The following is a 19,400-nucleotide window of genomic DNA, read 5'->3' as shown; positions in this document are numbered from 1 at the left end:
TATACAGTAAAACCCAAGTGATGACATGCAGGTGTTGACCCACACACAGGGTCTATGTATGGGGGGGGGGGGTAATGCATGTATGTAGCCATGGACACACATGGATCACACCCAGAACCCACACAACCCCCACTGCAACCTCAAACGATCCACTGCTGAACACGAAAAGGCTGCAGGGTGACTAGGACAGGTTAGGTGAGTGGGCAAATGCATGGCAGATGAAGTATAATGTGGATAAATGTGAGCTTATCCACTTTGGTGGTAAAAACAGAGAGACAGACTATTATCTGAATGGTGACAGATTAGGAAAAGGGGCGGTGCAACGAGACCTGGATGTCATGGTACATCAGTCATTGGAGGTTGGCATGCAGGTACTGCAGGCGGTTAAGAAAGCAAATGGCATGTTGGCCTTCATAGCGATGGGATTTGAGTACAGGGGCAGGGAGGTGTTACTAGAGTTGTACAGGGCCCTGGTGAGGCCTCACCTGGAGTATTGTGTACAGTTTTGGTCTCCTAACTTGAGGAAGGACATTCTTGCTATTGAGGGAGTGCAGCGAAGGTTCACCAGACTGATTCCCGGGATGGTGGGACTGACCTATCAAGAAAGACTGGATCAACTGGGCTTGTATTCACTGGAGTTCAGAAGAATGAGAAGGGACCTCATAGAAACGTATAAAATTCTGATGGGTTTAGACAGGTTGGATACTGGAAGAATGTTCCCAATTTTGGGGAAGTCCAGAACCAGGAGTCACAGTCTAAGGATAAGGGGTAAGCCATTTAGGACCGAGATGAGCATAAACTTCTTCACCCAGAGAGTGGTGAACCTGTGGAATTCTCTACCATAGAAAGTAGTTGAGGCCAATTCAATAAATATATTCAAAAGGGAGTTAGATGAAGTCCTGACTACTAGGGGGATCAAGGGGTATGGCGTAGGGTATTGGGTACTGAATTTGCATGTTCAGCCATGAACTCATTGAATGGCGGTGCAGGCTAGAAGGGCTGAATGGCCTACTCCTGCACCTATTTTCTATGTTTCTATGTTTATACAGCGATGATGGTGATACATATGTAAAAGATGTAACTGACAATTTCAAGTTTGTAAATGTAACTAATCATGATAAGTCGGGCACTTGCGATCAGAACCAATGTATTGTGAGAGTAAACGAAGTGATGACGTGCGATTTACAAGCATGCCGACAAAACCAAGGGCAACCTCCCGTCAGCACCCAGGTCCCGCGATCATGTAGCCTGCCCCTCCGGGACCAATGTGATACCCCAGGGAGTGTGGCCACACACAGAGGGAGCATACCAGCTGCAGGGCCAGTGATCAGCGGACGTCAAAGGCACCACTACGGGTACCCTGCCCCCGATTGGCTCTACCTCTCTGGCCACCAGGGCCAGTACTGGGAGCAAGCATATATCACCCTCCTGCCCTCCCAACAGGACCTGGGATGACCAGGCTCCCACTCTCGCTGAAGGGCAGCAGGGAGACACTGCAGCCCTCAAAGGAGGACAGGGAGGCCACACACTCCTGTGGCTCTGCCCATCACTAGGCAACGGTAAAGGCTCTGAGACTCAGCCAGGTGAGCGATCTGAACCTTCCCAGCTGGCAGGGGACACAGCGCCGCCATCAGACAACCTGGACACAGTCTGGTTACTCTGGAACTAGTGTCCTCACCCACCTGCAACTACACAACCCAGGGGCAAGACTGTGATACCACGGATGTACCTTACCTGTAAAATGTACTTGTTCCACGACTGCAGAACCCAAACAGTGATGTAACTAATCCGATGTTTTTTTGTTCTTTCTATCTGTACAGATCTGCACATGCACACACACATGGTCTATGTATGGGGGGGCAGGGGAATGGATGTATGTAGCCATGAACACACATGGATCACACACAGAACCCACTCAACCCCCACTGCAATCTCGAACCATTCACTGCTGACCATTTCCCAATGTCGTGGTAATAAGGACTTGGGGGTTTACAGGAAGAGAGCCAAGCCAAAGCATAGACAAGGTGCAAGGGCTTTGGGCACTCAAGTCTCGGGCCGGAGCACACAATGAAAAGGCCAGTGGCACAAGACTAAGGGGAGAGTGATGTTGTGTCTGTATAATATAAGTATACTCCCTGTAAACTCAATGTACAGTTACATAAGACTACTGGATGTACCTTCACACTGTATACAAATGCCTGTACCACCAGAGGGTGCAACTGGTGGAGATCTCGGGGTCACCTGTACACGACAGGTAACCAGGTATAAAACGGAGCTCACCATATTGTACCCTCACTCAGGAGCTGCAATAAATGGACTAAGGTCACCACAGTTCAAGTACAATACCTTGCCTCATGGAGTCATTACTTGAGTGCTTACAGACACAATAGAAAGAGATTAAACATTAAATGGCAGGACACTGAGAATTATAGAGGAACAAAGAGACCTGGGAGTGCATGTCCACAGATCCCTTAAGGTAGCAGGCAAGGTGGATTAGCTGGTTAAGAAGGCATACAGAATGCTGGCCTTTATTAGCCGAGGCATAGAATAAGAGTGCAGGTGGATTATGCTTGAATATAAAACACTGGTTTGGCCACAGCTGGAGTACTGGGTGCAGTTCTTGTCACCGCTTTACAGGAAGAAGACTGTGATTGCACTGGAGACGTAAAGAGGAGATTTCGAGGATGTTATTGGGAGTGGAGAATCTTAGCTTTGTGGACAGATTGGATGGGCTGGGTTTGTTTTTCTTGGAACAAAGTGGGCTGAGGGGAGGCATCATTGAAGTGTATACAATTATGAGGGGCCTTGATATATTGGATTGAATGGGCCCATTTCCCTTAGCAGAGGGGTCAACAACCATGGGGCATAAATTTAAAGTCTTGGTAGAAGGTGTAGTGAGGATTTGAGGGAAGATTTCTTCACGCAGTGGATGGATTGGGTCTGGAACTCACTGCTTGAAAGGGTGGCAGAGGCAGAAACCCTCACCACATTTAAAAAGTACTTGGATGTGCACTTGAAGTGCCATAACCTGCAGGGTTATGGACCGAGAGCTGGAAAGTGGGATTAGGCTGGAGATCTTGTTATTGTCCGGCACGGTCAGGATGGGCCGAAATGGCCTCCTTGGGTGCTGTATACTTCTGATTATATAATTCTATGAAAAATAATCACCCAATGTGGGGCTCGCACCTCTGACCCTGAGATTTAGAATCTTATAATCTCCTGAATGATTTAGCTGGGCTTCTGCAAAATGCACCTTTTTATCGTTAATTACAGCCAGGCGCCTGTTGGCTCCACCCCAGATGTGTAAACTTGCTGTCGAAGAACTGCCAGGATCTTCTTGAATGGAGGACCAGGCTCGAGGGGCTGAATGGCCTACTCCAGCCCATAATGCTTACATGTTTATAATCTTATGACCTTTCACAGGAGAACAAACTCGCCCCTGAGCATGCATGAGGAGAAAGCTCCAGAAAATGTTCCCGCCTGGTGAGCTTTCGCGTGTGAGGCGAACGTGTTAACCGCTATACTGCGGAAACATCTCCACTTTCAGCACCCCGTCAGACGGAAGTGTTAAGCGAGCAGGTGGACTGCAAAATCCCACTTTTTCGGAGTTGGTCGTGGTGTCAAACAATGAGCTTCACTGAATGATTAAAAACAGGAAGTGTCAGAAGTGTGATGTGAACCCACACCTCCATAGGAGACTGCGACTTAAACACAGAACCTTGGACCGCTCGGCCATCCTGACTATTTAGGGCTATATGTGGCCAATTGCAGGTTTATTTTGAACTATTGTGTCCTGTCACATGAAATAAATTAGGGCAGCAGGCGTATCTCTGTATGACATTGGGGAAACAGTGAGACAGACCTTGGAGCAAGGATCTGGTTATTGCCAAACAGCAAAGAAAATATTAATTCCCGAATTACCCTGAAGAACAGTGACCTCGACGTGATCTGGGGTCAGACGCGCTACCGTTGCGCCACGAGGTCGATACAGTACATCGGAAATGTTTGACTATATGAAGGTTTCACAATACAAGGGGCTTTAAAATCCCCGCCCATTCCCACCGGGAGCACCGGGAAGCAGCGCTCACCTGCCAGTCACCGTATGTTTTTTTGTTCAACTTTTGTGTTGCTTTCACGGGATTGCATCATTAATTAACCCGTCATCTTCTTTTGCACAATGAAAGAAATGCTAACTGAGGCAGAGTCGATACTTCAACCAGTTGTTCCTGTGCTTTGCATAGAAACATAGAAACATAAAAACATAGAAAACAGGTGCAGGAGTAGGCCATTCGGCCCTTCGTGCCTGCACCACCATTCAATATGATCATGGCTGATCATTCACCTCAGTACCCCTTTCCTGCTTTCTCTCCATACCTTTGATACCTTTAGCCGTAATGGCCACATTTAACTCCCTTTTGAATATATCTAACGAACTGGCCTCAACAACTTTCTGTGGTAGAGAATTCCACAGGTTCAGAATTCTCTGAGTGAAGAAGTTTCTCCTCATCTCGGTCCTAAATGGCTTACCCCTTTTCCTTAGACTGTGACCCCTGGTTCTGGACTTCCCCAACATCGGGAACATATTTCCTGCCTCTAACCTGTCCAATCCCATCAGAATTTTATGTTTCCATGCAATCCCCTCTCATTCTTCTAAATTCCAGTGAATCTGTCTCGTTGATCCAATCTTTCTTTACATGTCAGTCAGGAAAGAGATTTTTAAATTACAGATTGGCAGTACAATATTTGAATTGGGATTTTGAGATGTTTCAGGTGATTCTCATTGATAAACATTTTGGTTGGACAGGAAAATCTTGGGTTTGGAAGCCTTTTTAATAAAAGTACATATACTGCGTCAGGAACTGAAGCTTAAAAAGATGTAATTTATGAGATATTATACCACAAAATTGAAGTTACAGTGCAAAAAGAGTTTTTGATCAGCTTCTAAAACAGAAGTTAGGCAAAAAAATCCATTAATATCATATTTGACATTTTGTAATTCAACAATAAATACAAATTCTACAAAAGAGGAGCAGAAATTAGGATGGTAACAGTGAAGAGTTAATTTTGTTGTGAAGGTTTCAAGTACCACTGGTTAAGAAAAGGTGCAACAAAATGCGATACATTTAAAACAAAAAGTTAAATCTGATCTCTTCTAAAAAATAAAACAAAAAGGTTTGGAAAAAAAGACGTAACGTGCTAATAAATAAGTGCTGAAAAAAAATGTTTGCGATGGAAAAAGACATAACTTACTAAATACTAGTTGATATTGGCTGTGAAAAATATATTGGTTCAATTGAGAAAAGGAAAAAAAAATTGGAGCAGGTAAAAGACACTCTCCATTGATAATGATTTTAAATTACGAGAAATTTTCATTGCAGTTTGAAAAGATTTCCAGAATAGACGTTGTTAATCAAGAAAAGTCCCGAACAGTCTAAACAAGCAGGAGGGTTTTGAAAATAATGAGGAGAAAAGATTTAAGCTATGCGAACTCAGCAGAGAGCGAAATAAAACACAAGATTTGCCCATTGAGCGGGACCGTTAAAAAAAACCGAAATGTTGGCATGTATACAGCTTGTGGGAAAATTGTATTTCAGTAAACAAAATAGCTATTAAAAATGTGTGCTCTCATTTAAAAAAAAATCGTTGGCAAGCACTTGAATTAGATGTTAAAGAAAAAATTGGAGTTCAATCTAAAATGCTGTCTTTCCCGATGAGAAGATTTTTATTATGACCACTTTACTTATGATTTCTGCTGTTTTAACGGATTCCTAATTTCTAAGCAAGTTTTGAAGGCACAAAGATTTGGATGATTACGCGAAGTCACGTAATGACATCAGGCCTTCTTACAAACCTGTAAAGGAGTTAACCCTTTCCATTGACAGCTGTTTTACACTGGACCTTACTAATTTGAATTTCTTACTAAAATAAAGAAGACTCACCTGGCAGACTGTGGAAATGGTGGGAAAAACAGAATAAAAATAAAACAGAACGAGCTGGTCAAGAGTTAAAAGCTAAGATAAATAAGCTGGAAGAGATTTTAAAAAACAGGACCAGACAGATAGTGCAGTATGCAGCCAAAGCACCATCACCTGTGGCAATCGAGCCAATGTATCCCACGGTGGGTAGGTGTAGTCCACAAACCCAACCTAACAGTAAATCACACTGCGATGTTTGGAGGAATAGTGGTGGCATTGGTGTTGATTAGAGTTTGGATAATATTTAGATGGGTCATCGTGCAGGCTCGAGCACAGCAGGCCCAAATACAAAACCGACGGCAGCCCAGACAGGGACATGAAGTGATCGAGATGGTACGACTATAAAGAATATGGATAACCTAACCCTTACCTCCGATTCCACAGAGTGACCGCGACACAAGTAGACCAGTAGCTAACACCTGGAGACGACCAGGCTATCTGTTTAAAATTTGCAGATAAAACACACCGAGATGGGACCGCAGTGGTGACTTCGACTCTGGGGACTCATGATACTGGGAACCTTGAGGCCCACACAAGCACTGGATAATACAGATGGACACGCAAGAAAGACATAACTGTATCAACTATGGGGTTTTGTTTATTTGACTGACGAAATATGCATTCCAGCAGCCAAGGACTGGAGCAAGGACAGAACTTATTTTAACGCGTGGCTGCAAATGAATCCGGATAAGAATAGAGTATGTGTGCGATGCTCCACGGGTACAAGAAGCAGTTGCATTAGATGAAGGGAGGCCGGGGGGGGCCCGATGAATGTACCTTTGGAATAATTTGCGCGCCTCCTGCCCAGCCACAACCGTTCGTCACCCACAAAGAAGGAGTGGGGCTGTGTGGATATTATGAGGAGGTAGAGGCTGCCGCAATATCGTTGTATGTATGCATCTCACCCCCTCCGACACCGCGCCCCATAAGAACCACCACACTGCCCATGCAATTGCCATGTCCAACAATTACAAGGGGACCGGAAAATGGGATTGTGCTGTCCAACGAGGGTGAACTATTGTATGATAATGTCAAGCATGAAATTGTGCCTGTCCTGATCAATATCTCAGGTATACAGATGCCGGAATATTGTACAGAGCAGGCAAGAAATATGTATAATGTATTTAGTAAAGTTGTAATGCAGCAGGCTGCCGATGCCATGGGTGCCAGTAGATTCCGAGGACAGGAGCCAGTTCATAGGACTACGAGGGAAATAGTTAATGATGTTGCGACCGGTTTTAATCGTAAACTCACTGGACATACAAAGGCTAAATGAAAGGGTGGAGCAGCTTAAAGGGGTGATGAAGGGATTATTAGAACGGGCAGAGCGGAATCAGGAAGATCAAGTCGAACTCGGAAGAGAGGGTGCCGAAATCCAATTGGATGGCCTCTCGGTCCTGGAAGCTCAGGCAAAAACAATCAATCACCTTATCGACAGAGAGAGAGAAGATACCGCAAAACTTAGACAGGGACAACTCTGTCACGCTTATGGCCTATGGATGGTCGGACAGATACGTCACAACCACGATCATATCCAAAGGGGGGAGTTGCCAGACTGGATAGACAGCCCACATCTGGCTCAGTTGGCCAAACTGAAGGGGACACTGGGTAATTGCACTCTGAAGGGACTAACCAGAGTATGCCCAGTGATCCCAAACTGCAGAATGGGCAAAGCTGCCGGAGTGGGAATAGAGTCAAGACCGTTTCCCCTTTATCAACTGTAGAATATCAGGATCATAGGGGAAAACACCTCCCTCCATTACTATCTGACCGCAGCCCCTGCTGTCCGCAGAGACAACACACTCTATGGGATCTCCCTGACGGGATGCAAGCAGACGGGTGACATTACGGTGTGCCCTCACCCGGTGGGACAGGGAGAACTAGCCGAATGTGGATTTAATCCAACCAATGGATGTGTATTGGAAATAATACCTGCCCCCACACATTTTGCCAGAACAGTATACGGGGTCAAAGGGAAATACTGTGTCTCTACCACGGCACATTCATATCGGTACAATGGCTTACAATGCCAGATCTCACAAACAAACTTTTGCTTCACAGCCCTACGACCTCACAATAGGACAAGCCCGCATTATCCAGGTTAGACACCGAGGCCCATAATCATTAACGCCATCGATCAGCTCCACGATCACCTGCAGGATTACGACGAGCCAGAGCAGGCCCCTATCCCACATTTAGTTGCAGTATTAAGGGGACTAAGATTCAGAGTAGGCCAGTGTGTCAGACTCTACCACCAACTACAGACAAAGATTGAAATACTGGAGAAGGATACTGACCAAGAGTTACAAAACCAGAGTTGGTGGAGGAGGGTCTGGTACTGGTGCATGAACGTAAACATCCACCCCTGGATTGGAATAATATCACACATACTGGTAGGGATACAGCTGGTCTTAGCACTAACATGGAGAGTCATGGCCTGTCGATCCTGCAGGCATTATGCACGACAAAGGAGTATCAGACCAAGGGCTCAAGTAAATAAAGTGACTTGTCCAGCAGAGGGACAGGGGAATCTGAACTATATCAATTTGATCTAAGCAACTGGGACTTCTGACACCACGTGACTGGCCAGCACGTTGAGGCAGGAAGTACCGGGTGGTACATAAAAATTAAAGTCGAGTAACAAATAATGTTGTCGGTTAAAGGAGACTAGGATTAGTCCATTACCGAAAGGGGGGATAGTTGTTGGGCAAAGGCAAAGGCACCTGCTGAATATATGTATGCATATATGTATGTGTAAAATGGTAGCCAGATACAAAATGGCTGCCAGGGATTCTGCAAAGCACTCGGGGAATTCAGCTAACAGTTAGCTTGACTACATTTTTGGGTAGCTGATGACACTGCAGTTCCGTGTACAGGAACACTGGAAAGAGCGAGCTCAGCAGAACGTCCTTAATCAATAAACCACAGACAAGATGTCCCAGCAGAATACTGAATAAAGAAATTCCTGTGACTGTGTAAGGATAAGGAGGTTAGGTGCAGACAGTACCCAAGGACAGTAGAGATAAGGGGATCTGGAGAATCTCACGAGGCCATGAATAAGCCCCAGCTAAAACATGAGGTGATCACACAGTCCCCTGGTGCCTGGGGGCCAATTCCATTGTCCCAGTGGAATCGATTTGTAATTTATAGTCCTTATGATTGGATTGTGTCCAGCCAACATGGGCTAAGTAATTATAATGAACTGTTGTAAAACATATAAATATCGATGAATTTCTTTGTTCGGTGGAGTGGAATGCCTGGAGTTGGACCAGAGGCTCTCTCCCCGCCTATGTAATAAAGGACATTTTGGGATTGGAACCGACCCTGAATGTCGAGTGATTCTTCCAGAAAAAGATTTGTGCTAACATAACCCGTGCTGTACCAGCACTGGGAGAGATTGATGGGAAAGTGTAGAGGGAGCTTTACTCTGTATCTAACCCGTGCTGTACCAGCCCTGGGAGAGATTGATGGGACAGTGTAGAGGGAGCTTTACTTTGTATCTAACCCCTTGCTGTACCTGCTCTGGGAGAGATTGATGGGACAGTGTAGAGGGAGCTTCACTCTGTATCTAACCCCGTGCTGTACCAGCCCTGGGAGAGATTGATGGGACAGTGTAGAGGGAGCTTTACTCTGTATCTAACCCGTGCTGTACCAGCCCTGGGAGAGATTGATGGGACAGTGCAGAGGGAGCTTTACTCTGTATCTAACCCCGTGCTGTAACTGCCCTGGGAGAGATTGATGGGACAGTCTAGAGGGAGCTTTACTCTGTATCTAACCATGTGCTGGATCTGGCCTGGGAGAGATTGATGGGACAGTGGAGAGGGAGCTTTACTCTGAATCTAATCCCATGCTGGATCTGTCCTGGGAGGATTTGATGGGACAGGTTAGAGGAAGCGTTACTGTATATCTTAGATGAGCTGTACCAGCTCTGTGAGTCTTTGATGAGACAATGTAGAGGGGGCTTTAATCTGTATCTAATCCGTACTGTACCTGCCCTGACGGGTTTGATGGGACAGTATAGTGGGAGCTTTGCTCTGTATCTCTCCTGTGCTGTGCCTGCCCTGGGAGGGTTTGATGGGACAGTGTCGAGGGAGATTTAAACACGTGCTGCACTGTAATGTATATATGCCCGGGTTTAGCTGCCACCAGGTGGACCGACCGTCGAAGGTCATTGGGCCACAGACACACACATGCAACTCTTGTATATAAAGGAAGCCTCCATGTTTCATCCTTTGTTCGAGAGCTAGAAAAGTACGATCAGGATGCACCTGATTGAGTTCACGGTAGTAAGCCGACTGAGTTATTGCATATGCAACATGCACCTGCCCTGGAAGAGTTTGATGGGACTGTGTAGCAGCAGATTTATGTTGTAACTGATTTGTGCTGTACATGCCCTGAGAGTTTGATGGGACAATGTAGAGGGTGCTTTCCTCTGTATCTAACCCCGTGGTGCATCTGCCCTAGGAGCGTTTGATGGGACAGATTAGAAGAATCTTTACTCTGTATTTAACGCATGCTGTACCTGCCCTTGGAGAGTTTCATGGGTCAGTGCAGAGGGAGCATTACTCTGTATCTAACGCGTAATGTACCTGCCCTGGGTGAGCTTGATGGGACAGTGTAGAGGGAGTTTTACTCTGTATCTAACACGGGCTGTACCTGTCCTGGGAGAGTTTGATGGGACAATGTAGAGGAAGCTTTACGCTGTGTCTAACGCGTACTGTTCCTGCCCTGGGAGGCTTTGATGTGACTGTGTAGTGGTAGGTTTACTCTTTATTTAATATTATTGTCCTTTTTAATCCACTTGTTTCACACCAAAACAAATCGTAACCATGATGTGAATTTAACGCCACGTGATTCTTTGAAATCATCTTTAAATGATTGGGTAAAACGACTTCTTATGCCACCGAAAAACAGCTTTGATTCCAGGTCTCGGCGAAAAATTTTGTAACACCATTTTTAAATTCAAAACCTAATAAAATTGACGACATGCAGCCAACGTGCAAAAGTAAGAATTCTTTTAATCACCGTTAATTAGCCGATAATCTTCTTCAGAATGAAATAAATAATAATATAATTACTGAGGGACAGTAGTATCTTCAATCATTCATTTTCTCTTTACATGTGATGAAGTTTTATCCCTATCTCATTTACACGCTGTATGAGAATGGTTTAAAATTGTAAGTGTTTATGACTCAGTTGTAAAACCATTGATTGTGTGTGTGTCCATTCTTGACAGGAGGAGCACTTGAGACCGTAGTTCCAGTTCTTTCTATGTATCAATAGAATCAATTTTCACCAGTTTCTTTAAACCCAATAACATAATTTATTTCGAGTGGGCTGGATGGAGGAACATGATCCATGTAAAAATTTTTTATCGTTTTACTTGAACTGAGTGCTCATAAAATATTGGAGTGGGAACTAATTGGATAATAGCACAGCTGGCAACATTTGCGGAATAGATTCGTGCAGCCAAAACGCACAATGACAACCTGGGACTGTGCGGCACCGAATACTCGGGGAAAAACAGTTAAACACTTCGTCCCTAGGTGGGCTCGAACCACCAACCTTTCGGTTAACAGCCGAACGCGCTAACCCATTGCGCCACAGAGACTGATGGAAGTATAAGGTTCAAGGCATCCCAAACCAGGGTGTCAGACAGTTAAAGCTTCAGATTGCTCTGACCGGGATGGAACTTGTCCACTCTCAATGGTACTTTTCACAAATAAATGGAGGGACATTCATTGTGGATGCGTGGAAACAGTCTAGTCCCGCACACTGCAGACACTTCCATGTCACCGCCAACCAGCTCTCCCACAACCGGTGTGATCTACCTTCCAGCCTTCCGGTGCCTTGTCTGTGACAAAGTATTCTGATTGTCCCGAAGCTGGTGTTAGGTTTGAATTCCTTTTCAGCTCCTGACTGCGTATCATTCCTATGATTAAACAGGAACTAAATGCTAACAGGGACAGTTGGATTCACCGTTTCATTGCTTGGTGAAATTTCAAAGATTGAAAGCGACACACATCAACCCCAAACCTCCCGTGAGATGGAAGCCCAGTTGCTGTTTCAAGCTTGAATGCGGGAACAAGCAGAACTTATTCAAAGAAAGTCCAAGTCCCTGAGACGCCTGATTATTTGCACCAAACTCCTTTACAAAGATTTGAGGTTCATGTTTGGTGATCTGGGCACATCTTTTGCCAAACTACAACACTTCAAACATAACTCAACGGCCTTAAAGCGCTTTGGGGTGACATGAGTTCCTGAAAGGCACTACAGAAATGGAAGTCCTTCTTTGCAAAAGTTCGATGCAATTTCAAAATTTGCGAGCAATATCAGGGCTCCTCTGGGACCCCTCGTAAATTTCAATGAACAACTCCGAAGGGAGAATCATAGCCCGAGACCAACGAGCCAACTGTTTGACAAACGTGAAGATAAGGTGTAACCATGATCAAAGCATTTTTGTGTGTGTCGCTATTCAGAACATAAGAACTTAAGAACTAGGCGCAGTAGTAGGCCATATGGCCCCTCGAGCATGCTCCGCCATTTAACATGATCATGGCTGATCCGATCATGGAATCAAGTCCACATCCCTGCCCGTTCCCCATAAGCCTTATTCCCTTATCAGTTAAGAAGCTATCTCTGTCTTAAATTTATTTAATGTCATGGCTTTCTCAGATCTCTGAGGCAGTGAGTTCGGCAGATTTACAACCCTCTGAGAGAAGAAATTCCTCCTCATCACAGATTTAAATGGGCGGCCCTTTACTCTGAGATTATGCCCCCTAGTTCTAGTCTCCCCTATCAGTGGAACCATCCTCTCTGCATCCACCTTATCAAGCTCCCTCATTACCTTATACGTTTCGATAAGATCACCTCTCATTCTTCTGAATTCCAATGAGTAAAGGCCCAACCTACTCAACATTTTCTCATAAGTCAACCCCCTCATCTCCGGAGTCAACCCAGTGAACCTTCTCTGAACTGCCTCCAAAGCAAGTATATCCTTTCGTAAATATTGTAAGTGTTTGTGATCCTCGCCCAATTGCCAGACGGACGGTTTGAATCGCCTCCTCGACTGACTGCTCGAACGACAGCCAGTTGTCGTGGCGCACATTGGGACCAACGACATAGGTAAAAAAAGGGATGAGGTCCTACGAAACGAATTTAAGGAGCTAGGAGCTAAATTAAAAAGTAGGACCTCAAAAGTAGTAATCTCGGGATTGCTACCAGTGCCACGTGATAGTTAGAGTAGGAATCGCAGGTTAGCGCAGATGAATACGTGGCTTGAGCAGTGGTGCAGCAGGGAGGGATTCAAATTCCTGGGGCATTGGGACCGGTTCTGGGGGAGGTGGGACCAGTACAAACCGGACGGTCTGCACCTGGGCAGGACCGGAACCAATGTCCTAGGGGGAGTGTTTGCTAGTGCTGTTGGGGAGGATTTAAACTAATATGGCAGGGGGATGGGAACCAATGCAGGGAGACAGAGGGAAATAAAAAGGAGACAAAAGCAAAAGACAGAAAGGAGATGAGGAAAAGTGGAGGGCAGAGAAACACAAGGCAAAGAACAAAAAGGGCCACTGTACAGCAAAATTCTAAAAGGACAAAGGGTGTTAATAAAACAAGCCTGAAGGCTTTGTGTCTTAATGCAAGGAGTATCCGCAATAAGATGGATGAATTAATTGTGCAAATGGATGTTAACAAATATGATGTGATTGGGATTACGGAGACGTGGCTCCAGGATGATCAGGGCTGGGAACTCAACATTCAGGGATATTCAACATTCAGGAAGGTTAGAATAAAAGGAAAAGGAGGTGGGGTAGCATTGCTGGTTAAAGAGGAGATTAATGCAATAGTTAGGAAAGACATTAGCTTGGATGATGTGGAATCTATATGGGTAGAGCTGCAGAGCACCAAAGGGCAAAAAACGTTAGTAGGAGTTGTGTACAGACCTCCAAACAGTTATAGGGATGTTGGGGAGGGCATCAAACAGGAAATTAGGGGTGCATGCAATAAAGGTGTTGCAGTTATAATGGGTGACTTTAATATGCACATAGATTGGGCTAGCCAAACTGGAAGCAATACGGTGGAGGAGGATTTCCTGGAGTGCATAAGGGATGGTTTTCTAGACCAATATGTTGAGGAACCAACTAGTGGGGAGGCCATCTTAGACTAGGTGTTGTGTAATGAGAGAGGATTAATCAGCAATCTCATTGTGCGAGGCCCCTTGGGGAAGAGTGACCATAATATGGTGGAATTCTGCATTAGGATGGAGAATGAAACAGTTAATTCAGAGACCATGGACCAGAACTTAAAGAAGGGTAACTTTGAAGGTATGAGGCGTGAATTGGCTAGGATAGATTGGCGAATGATACTTAGGGGGTTGACTGTGGATGGGCAATGGCAGACATTTAGAGACCGCATGGATGAATTACAACAATTGTACATTCCTGTCTGGCGTAAAAATAAAAAAGGGAAGGTGGCTCAACTGTGGCTATCTAGGGAAATCAGGGATAGTATTAAAGCCAAGGAAATGGCATACAAATTGGCCAGAAATAGCAGCGAACCTGGGGACTGGGAGAAATTTAGAACTCAGCAGAGGAGGACAAAGGGTTTGATTAGGGCAGGGAAAATGGAGTACGAGAAGAAGCTTGCAGGGAACATTAAGGAGGATTGCAAAAGTTTCTATAGGTATGTAAAGAGAAAAAGGTTGGTGAAGACAAACGTAGGTCCCCTGCAGTCAGAATCAGGGGAAGTCATAACGGGGAACAAAGAAATGGCAGACCAATTGAACAAGTACTTTGGTTCGCTAATCACTAAGGAGGATACAAACAACCTTCCGGATATAAAAGGGGTCAGAGGGTCTAGTAAGGAGGGGGAACTGAGGGAAATCTTTATTAGTCGGGAAATTGTGTTGGGGAAATTGATGGGATTGAAGGCCGAAACATCCCCAGGGCTTGATGGATTGCATCCTAGAGTACTTAAGGAGGTGGCCTTGGAAATAGCGGATGCATTGACAGTCATTTTCCAACATTCCATGGACTCTGGATCAGTTCCTATGGAGTGGAGGGTAGCCAATGTAACCCCACTTTTTAAAAAAGGAGGGAGAGAGAAAACAGGGAATTATAGACCTGTCAGCCTGACCTCAGTAGTGGGTAAAATGATGGAATCAATTATTAAGGATGTCATAGCAGTGCATCTGGAAAATGGTGACATGATAGGTCCAAGTCAGCATGGATTTGTGAAAGGGAAATCATGCTTGACAAATCTTCTGGAATTTTTTGAGGATGTTTCCAGTAAAGTGGACAAAGGAGAACCAGTTGATGTGGTATATTTGGACTTTCAGAAGGCTTTCGACAAGGTCCCACACAAGAGATTAATGTGCAAAGTTAAAGCACATGCGATTGGGGGTAGTGTGCTGACGTGGATTGAGAACTGGTTGTCAGACAGGAAGCAAAGTGTAGGAGTAAACGGGTACTTTTCAGAATGGCAGGCAGTGACTAGTGGAGTGCCGCAAGGTTCTGTGCTGGGGCCCCAGCTGTTTACATTGTACATTAAAGATTTAGACGAGGGGATTAAATGCAGTATCTCCAAATTTGCGGATGATACTAAGTTGGGTGGCAGTGTGAGCTGCGAGGAGGATGCTATTAGGCTGCAGATTGACTTGGATAGGTTAGGTGAGTGGGCAAATGCATGGCAGATGAAGTTTAATGTGGATAAATGTGAGGTTATCCACTTTGGTGGTAAAAACAGAGAGACAGACTATTATCTGAATGGTGACAGATTAGGAAAAGGGAAGGTGCAACGAGACCTGGGTGTCATGGTACATCAGTCATTGAAGGTTAGCATGCAGGTACAGCAGGCGGTTAAGAAAGCAAATGGCATGTTGGCCTTCATAGCGAGGGGATTTGAATACAGGGGCAGGGAGGTGTTGCTACAGTTGTACAGGGCCTTGGTGAGGCCACACCTGGAGTATTGTGTACAGTTTTGGTCTCCTAACTTGAGGAAGGACATTCTTGCTATTGAGGGAGTGCAGCGAAGGTTCACCACACTGATTCCCGGGATGGTGGGACTGACCTATCAAGAAAGATTGGATCAACTGGGCTTGTATTCACTGGAGTTCAGAAGAATGAGAGGGGACTTCATAGATACGTTTAAAATTCTGACGGGTTTAGACAGGTTAGATGCAGAAAGAATGTTCCCAATGTTGGGGATGTCCAGAACCAGGGGTCACAGTCTGAGGATAAGGGGTAAGCCATTTAGGACCGAGATGAGGAGAAACCTCTTCACCCAGAGAGTGGTGAACCTGTGGAATTCTCTACCACAGAAAGTAGTTGAGGCCAATTCACTAAATATATTCAAAAGGGAGTTAGATGAAGTCCTTACTACTCGGGGGATGAAGGGTTATGGCGAGAAAGCAGGAAGGGGGTACTGAAGTTTCATGTTCAGCCATGAACTCATTGAATGGCGGTGCAGGCTAGAAGGGCTGAATGGCCTGCTCCTGCATCTATTTTCTATGTTTCTATGTTTCTATGCCCCCACGTTACGAAAGTTCTAGATCTGGGAATTATTATTCAGAGTGTAACTTAAATGAGTCACGGAAAGGGATGCTTCGGTGATAAATCATAGTATATTTATTTGGTGTAACATACAATGGCTAAAACATGCACTGCTAAACGAAATGTCTCCGTGGAGAATAAAATCCCAGTTACAAACAACATACATACAGTACAGAAATGAACCTAGTAACACGCAGTAATTCCCTGGTGGATTCTAACCCCACCCCTACCAATGAATTACCCTCCCCAGAATAGCCCTGAAAAGCTTCACTTCTGAGAAAACCCTGAGCCCTTACCCAGCTGGCCTGGGATATCTGGTTACTGGCTTGGGACACTCGCGACCATGTTCACCACCACACGCAGCCCGTTTCCTTGCTCAGCTCAGCTGTGGGAAGTCACTGCCTGGTCTTCAGTCTCGGTGGCTTCTTCTGCAGTACTGCGGCCCCTTCCTCTGGTACATCGATCGGTGGAGCGAAAGCAAGAGGGAGAGGGGGCTCTCTCTAGACACAAGTTACAAGCTGCAAGCTCCAAGCTTCACACCAAGCTCCAAGCTAAAAATAAAGTGGAAAGGACCCTTTCTTTCTGGGAGTCTTGCTACCCCTATCTTTCCCACCAATCTTTAAAACCCCTTTGTTTCTAAGCACGGGTACTTAGTCAGTGATGGGCCATCCCACCCATGCATTGGGCTGATAGCCCTTCGTCTGGGCATCTCTCTGAGCCTTTGTGTTGGGAAAGACCCAGCTCCTCCTTGGCTGGCCAGGCTGGTGGGTTCATTGTTCTGTGTCTCCTTCTGAGATGGAGGTGAGAAGTGCTTTTACAAATTAGAGTGGCTTTGTCAGTGGCCCCCCTTCCTAGCCGACAGCTCTTTTGTCAATGGATGATGACAGGTCTTTTGTCCCAGCTCACTGCCATGCGGTCTCTGGAGTTTTAACAAAACCAGCTTTTTCACATATCTGCGCAGGGTGTCCCCAGCACAGGGAAAATAGCCTCAGAAAAATAAAATCCACAAAATATTCTTGACTGAGTCCATTCTTTAAACAGAAACTTTGCGATCTCTTCATTCTGCTCTGCTAATTATCGATCTTGCCACGTAAAAAGTGCCTTGGCATTGCAATGCATTAATGTAAAATTAATGAAAAGAAAATGCAACGTTTTGTCGAGTGCAAAACATGCAGTGCCTGCATTTCAAAAAGCATTGCTTTTATTCATCCTGCGGAATGCATATTGCACAGATAATCTTAGCACACATTGTGCAGGCAAAGGCAGCATTAGACAACAAACTGATTTGTCCTCCGCTGATTTGTAGCAGATAACTGACGGTTGAGCACACAATTTGACAACTAGACTTGTAGATCAAGCATCAATGAAAAAGGCAACAAAACTGCCCATTAGCACCAGGTGTCTTTCACTTGTTTGTCCCAAATTTTCAGCAGCTGGGACAACAAGAATTTAGGTTTTACTGAGATTTGAACTCAGATCACTAGATTTAAAGTCACAGGGCTCACCATTACACCATGGAACCAACTATGCCAAAACTTTTGCAACATACTTCGTCACAGACAAGGCACGGGAAGGCTGGAAAGTAGATCACACCGGTTGTGGGAGAGCTGGTTGGTGGTGACATGGAAGTGTTTGCAGTGTGCGGGACCAGACTGCTTCCACACATCCACAATTAATGTCCCACCCTTTAGTTGGGAAAAGTACAACTGAGAGTGGATAAGTTCCATCCCGGTCGGAGCAATCTGAAGTTTTAACTGACTGACACCCTGGTTTTGCATGTCTTGCAGTGTGTATCTGTGGCGCAAGGGTTTAGCGCATTCGGCTGGTAACTGAAAGGTGGGTAATCCAAACCCATCTTCGGGCGAAGCCTTTTAATGTTTTTCCCCGAGGATTCGGTGCCGCACTATTTCGGGTTGTCATTGTGCATTTTGGCTGCACGAATATATTCCGCAAACATTGCAAGCTTTGCTGTTATCCAGTGAGTTCCCACTCCAATACTTTTATGAGCATTCAGCACAAGTAAAATTATAACAATTTTTTTACATGGATCATGTTCCTCCATCCAGTCCAATCAAAATAAATTATGTTATTGGGTTTAAAGGAACTGGTGAAAATTGAGTCTATTGATACATATATCGAACTGGAACTTCGGTCTCAAGTGCTCCTCCTATCAAGAATAGACACACACACAATCAATGGTTTTACAACTGAGTCATAAACACTTACAATTTCTCATACAGCATGTAAATGAGATAGGGATAACAATTCATCACATGTAAAGAGAAAATGCATGATTAAAGATACTACTGTCCCTCAGTAAGTATATTATTATTTATTTCATCCTGAAAAAGGTCATCGGTTATTTAACGGTGATTAAATGAATTCTTATTTTTTGAATTGAAAAAAGCTGTAACAGAAGTTACCGCCCTGACCTGGAATCGAAGCTGTTTTTCGGTGGTATAAGGAGTGGTTTTACCCAATCATTTAAAGGTGATTTCAAAGAATCACGTGGCGTTAAATTCAGATCAAGGTTACAATGTGTTTCGGTGTGAAACAAGTGGATTGAAAAGGACAATAATGACATCAAGCATTACGATGCAGCGATGCAGCGATGCAGCAATGCAGCGTTCCCTGGTGGTCCAGTGATTAGGATTCGGCGCTCTCACCACCGCCGCCCTGGGTCGATTTCCGGCCAGGGAAATAGCACTTCCATCAAAATTAAAACCTTATAAAAAGAGTTGCATGCATCTAATGTGGTAAAAAAGATTCATTGATTTAAACATCATTAATTAATCCATTGTAGAACTTCAATCATTTATTTTGCCCTGAGTACGTGAGCAACTTTTATCCCGACCTCATTGTATTTTAGGAGCAT

The 19,400-nt window shown here is 44.8% G+C and overlaps 1 non-coding gene across 1 annotated transcript; it reads right to left on the bottom strand.

Moving 5' to 3' along the window:
- Nucleotides 1-11,512: 11,512 nt before the first annotated feature.
- On the bottom strand, nt 11,513-11,586 carry trnan-guu (transfer RNA asparagine (anticodon GUU)). The gene has a single exon. It is a non-coding gene; the product is annotated as a tRNA-Asn (tRNA).
- Nucleotides 11,587-19,400: the final 7,814 nt, after the last annotated feature.

This window comes from Pristiophorus japonicus, unplaced genomic scaffold (assembly GCF_044704955.1).
Source record: "Pristiophorus japonicus isolate sPriJap1 unplaced genomic scaffold, sPriJap1.hap1 HAP1_SCAFFOLD_52, whole genome shotgun sequence".
Classification (NCBI taxonomy): domain Eukaryota; kingdom Metazoa; phylum Chordata; class Chondrichthyes; family Pristiophoridae; genus Pristiophorus; species Pristiophorus japonicus.
The sequence above is the reverse complement of the archived record's forward strand: the minus strand, read 5'-3'. Positions and strand labels throughout refer to the sequence as shown.